We start from the raw sequence: 5379 nt of genomic DNA on the forward strand, positions 1-5379 counted from the left end.
TGTCCTTTTCTGAAATGCATCCATGCATTCATTCATTTATCTCTTCGTAATTCGTGCACTCCTTTATTTAAAGTAAAAGGGCCAGCCATGGTGCTGAGATGCCAACAGCAGGCCCTCCGTTAGGCCAGGGCATTGCGGGTCCCGTTAACACACGTGTGTTCAACTTCACCACCCCCGCACCGACCACGTCAAGCTAGTCCCTGCAGAGTAAGGAGTAAAACTGAGCCATCAGCCCCCTCTACCAGGATTATTCATAATTCTAAAAATGGAAACAGCACAAATGCTAATCAGGAGTAGAATGAATCAACTGTGGTGTATCCGTACAATGGAATACTCTCTACAGCAACAAAAAGGATGGGCTACAGATACACAGAAACGTGGATGAGTCCCATAAACGTGACACTGGGCCGAAGAAGACATATGCCAGATCAAATGCCCTGTGATTCCATTCATATTCAGTACCAGGCCAGGCAAGACCCATCTCAGATGACAGAGCCAGGACGTGGCCACGCCTGTGTGTTGAGGCCACAGGGGCTGGGAGGGGCTTCCTTTTCCCTGATCCCAGAGCCAGCTCCCCAGTGCGTTCCCTTCGTGGAAAGGCATCCAGCGGGGCTCTTAAGCCATGTGCACCTTTCTGTATTACAAAATCTGGCTTAAAAAATGTGTATTAGACCCTACACGCAGGGAGGTGCTGTATGATAGTGAGATGCCTGCGCGCGGCAGTCAGGAGGGTCAGGACTGGAAGGTGAGTGTCCGGGACACTGGGGGAGCCAGGAGATGAGGCAGAGAGGAGGGAAAGGCTCAGCCCGGTGCCTGCAGGTGTTCGGAGGTCCAGAAGGGAAGAGGACCCAGCAGAGGGGACAGAGAAGGGGGCCAGCGATGCTGGGGGGAGCCCCGAAGGCCATGGAAGCCTCTGGGAGCAGGTACAGCAGAAGTCACGGAAGATGAGGACCGAGGGCCCGTATGTATCTCGCAATGTGAAGGTCACGTGATAAGAGCATTTCAGAGGTGAAGAGGGGACAAATGCCGGATTGAAGCCAGCTGCAGAGAAAACGGAGGCAAGAAGGGGGACAAGACCCAGTGGATGCTACTGTCTGCCCAGGCTCAGCTCAATGCCGCCACCTCCAGGAAGCCTTCCCCTATGGCCCTCTTCCTCTCAAGGCCATGCCACTTTACAGTCACTTATGGCTGTCCCCACTATGTGAGCTGGGTGCTCCCCGAGAGCAGGGACTGTCTCTTTGTCACCCCTGTGTCCTAGCACACGACAGGCTCTTCAGAAACCTTAGCGCCACTCTCTCCCTCTTCAGATCACAGAAGGAAATTCTGAGACTTTCCCAAAACTCTGTTCTCCCGTGTAATGAATCATTCCTCCCCAAACAACTGTTTCTGTATTGCTGTGCGAAGATTATCAGAATAATGATGAGACCTAATATCGCATTAATTTGGTTGCAAATTATTTGTACTGTCACAGTCATTAACTGAGCGATTGCAATTTTGTTTTAATTTAATCTAGCTCCTTGTGCATTCTGTCAAAACCTCCAAAGAGAATGTAACCCAGAACCTCGTTTCAGAACAGACTAAATGTCAAATTTATAGAACGTATGGAGATCCACCTGCAGTGCCCACCCTCTGGAGTGAGGAAACCCAGAAACAGCAGGCAGACAGGTAAGACCAGGGCAGGACCAACACTCCCTGCCTCTCACCCAAGAAACTGGTTCTCTGGCCCCCTCAGTCTCTCTAGACCCCAAGGGCCTCGAGGGCAAGAATTGGGTGGGATTCACCTCCCTCTCCCTCACAGGGCTCAGGGCAACATCCTGCATACAGCAGGTCTGTGCTCAAAAAGTGCTGGAAAAGCAGCCCAGGTATGAAGGAAGGAATGACTCAGCCCCCAGCAGCACTTATTTTCAGCCCACAGGAGGGACAACCAAGAGAACGTGTGTAAATAGAACCCACGTCCCCTGCATCCAGCTCACATCATGACCCCCGCCCCAGCCCAGGCTGCAGAGGCTTGGGAAAAGCTGGGGTGACAAGAATTCATCTGGCTTTTCACCACTGGGCTTCACAATCTTTGTGTTTGAACCAAACATAACCTCTTGCTTGCCAAGTGGCTGGTGGCTGACACTGCTACTGTCCTCCAAGAGCCTCCTGAGGTGGCATTTACCCCTCAGCTGACCCAGCTCACTGCTGTGCCAGAACCAGAGCACAGATTGGCTTGCAGGGAAGACTCACATTAGCCAGACTCATAAGACTGATGTATAAACCAAGAAGCCTTTTTTTTTTTTTTTTACTGACTCGAGCAACTGAGGTGTGACAAGGACTGGGCTACTTTCTCCCAGAGATGCAATATTCCCAGTCCTCTCTCTGGACAGGGTCACAGGGCCCGGGGGTCTCACGGCACCCGGCATAGCGCCCTCACCTGCTCGCTGCAATGGTGTGGGCTTCCCGGCCCTCCAGCTGCTGAAGCTCAGGCTCCACCTCCTATCGTTGTGGCCAAGACCACTGCCCATTCCCTTTTTACTTCTCTTCCACTGCAGCCCCTCACCCTGGGGCTTTGGGGGAAATCCCAGCACAGGTAATGGGGTGAGCTCAGAAACTCCCCTCCCTTCATTCCATTGTTGCCTCCAGAATCCAGAACCGTCCCTCATACGTAGCCAAGGCTCAGTGAATAGTACTGAATGAGTGGATGGATGACCTGGCCAGGCTTTTGCCCCTCCCTCCTCTGTTCCTGCAGGTGAGCACTTCCCAGGAGGCAAGCAGACCTGGGGGGCTGTCCCCCAGCACTCCAAATGACTCAGATGCACCACATCCCAGAGGAAACACGGCTGGTCCCCCACCACCAAGAACCACGCAGCGGGCTTGCCCCTTCCTTTGCTCACAGCATTCACTCAGCTTCCTTTAGGTCCTACAGGCCTGGGAGCTGTTCTCCCTCTAAGAAGACTGTGCATAATAGACCGACTTGGAATTTAGCTTTGAGAGCAGCTGTATTTCCAAGGTCTAGACGGGCTCCTTGGGGTGCCTTCCGGGCTCTTCCCATAGACCCAGGCAGACCCCGGCCAGAGGAATCGAGTCCTTGGAGAGCAGTGTGGAATGGGGGCTTTGGATTCAGCTGATCTGGTTTAGAACACGACCTGTGTGACTTTGGACAAGTTGAACAACCTCTCTGGGCTGCAGCCTCCTTACCCTTAAAGCAGAGCCAATGAGAACTTGATGGCATAATTACACCTCCCTGGGGGCCAGTGGGAGTCACGTAACCCTGACTCAGCATCACTCCCCCAGCTGGGTGTCTCTGGCTCTGGGAGAGCTCTTTGCAGTGTCCTGGAGGAAATTCCACGCGTTGGGGAGGGCCGGAAGGAAGAGAGCAGGTGTCACCCAGGGCAGGCCCAATGGCTCCTGGTTCGTGGCTCTGGGGCTGCTCCCAGTCAAATGAAAATCAGAGGCGTTGAGGCAGAAAGGAGACACTTTGGCTTGAAATAGAAGAGGGGAGGGAATAAGAAAAAGTGGAGGAAAACTCCAGAACCCGACTGCTGTGTGGCGTGGGAGACCAGATATCCTGCCCTACTCTTGCTTTACAGTAAGGAAACCACGGCCGGGCAGTAAGGGCCTGAGCTAGGGACACATCCAGTTCAGTCTGTTTCCAGCCCGTGCCCTCTCCACTTCTCTGGGTCGACTCGTAGGTGACCAGCTGGGTGGACAGAGAGACTGAGTTCCTTCTGTCTGCAGAATAAAGACTCAGAGAGAAGAAAACCCAGCCCGGGAAGTCTCACACGGCTAGGCTGCAATTTAACACATGACACTCAGATATGCCAAATATTTAGTCTATTTATTTCTCTGTAATTTATCTTACATTTTCACAAGACTCCACCCCGTTGGAGAATGTAAACGTGCCAATTAAAGAAATCCCAGTGGAATGGGGCCTTGTAACTCAAACACAGCAGAGGAGCCGGCATATCCCACTTCTCCTTTCAGAAAATGCATAAAAGAGAGCCATATGTAAAACAAAACGAAACAAAACAAAAAACCTTACCTTACACCATAGACAAAATTAACTAAAAAAATGGATCATGGGGGACTTCCCTGGCGGTCCAGTGGTTAGGACTTGGCGCTTCCATTGCCGGGGGCACAGGTTCAATCCCTGGTTGGGGAACTAAGATCCTACACGCCTCACAGCGTGGCCAAAAAAGAAAAAAAAAAAAAAAAAAAAAAGGATCATGGGCCTAAAGGTAAGAGCTAAAACCACCAAGCTTCTAGAAGAAAACACAGGAGAAAATCTTCATGATCTTAGCATGGGAAGAATTTCTTAAACAAGACACAAAAAACACAGACTATAAAAGAAAAAAAGAAAAGAAAGAAAGAAGTTCAACTTCACCAAAATTAAAAAACTTTGATTTTCAAGACACTGTGGAGAAAATGAAAAGGGAAGGCACAGACTGGAAAAAATACTCACAAATCATATATCTAACAAAGGACTGGTATCTAGAACATAAATAACCCTTACAACTTAATAAGACGAGGCGTTTGAATAGCAAATTAGCAAAGATGTGCAAAGTCATCAGTCATTATTGAAACATACATTAAAACTATGGGGGAGGGGCTTCCCTGGTGGTGCAGTGGTTGAGAATCTGCCTGCCAATGCAGGAGACACGGGTTCGAACCCTGGTCTGGGAGGATCCCCCATGCCGTGGAGCGACGAGGCCCCGTGAGCCACAACTACTGAGCCTGCGCGTCTGGAGCCTGTGCTCCGCAACAAGAGAGGCCACGATAGTGAGAGGCCCACGCACCGTGATGAAGAGTGGCCCCCGCTTGCCGCAACTAGAGAAAGCCCTCGCACAGAAACGAAGACCCAACACAGCCAAAAATAAATTAATTAATTTAAAAAATAATAATAATAAAATAAAACTATGGGGGATACACTTGACCCCCACTTAGGACGGTTAAAATTAAGAAGACTGGCCACTAGCTCTAGTTGTCAACGAGAACTCTCACATTGCTCTCCGCGCTCAGGGGCATGTAGAAGGGCCAGTCACTTTGGAAAACACTTTGCCAGTTCCTTAAAACTTAAACATACACCTACCACATCACCAGCCATTCTGCATCTGCGTTATTTGCCCAAGAGGAAGGAAAGCATCCATGAAACACTTCTACGTGAATGTTTGTAGCAGCTTTATTCATAAAAGCCCCAAATGTCCATCGACAGGTGACCAGATAAATACATGTGGTACGTCCATACGACGCAATACTACCCAGTAATATAAAGGAATGAACCCTGGTTGTACACAACTGGGTGAATTTCAAAATAGTTATGGTAGGTGAAAGAAGCCAGTCGAAAAAGAAATCAAGGGCTTCCTTGAGCGTCCAGTGGTTGACTCCAATGCTTCCACT

The sequence above is a fragment of the Tursiops truncatus genome, chromosome 14 (genome assembly GCF_011762595.2).
Source record: "Tursiops truncatus isolate mTurTru1 chromosome 14, mTurTru1.mat.Y, whole genome shotgun sequence".
Taxonomy (NCBI): domain Eukaryota; kingdom Metazoa; phylum Chordata; class Mammalia; order Artiodactyla; family Delphinidae; genus Tursiops; species Tursiops truncatus.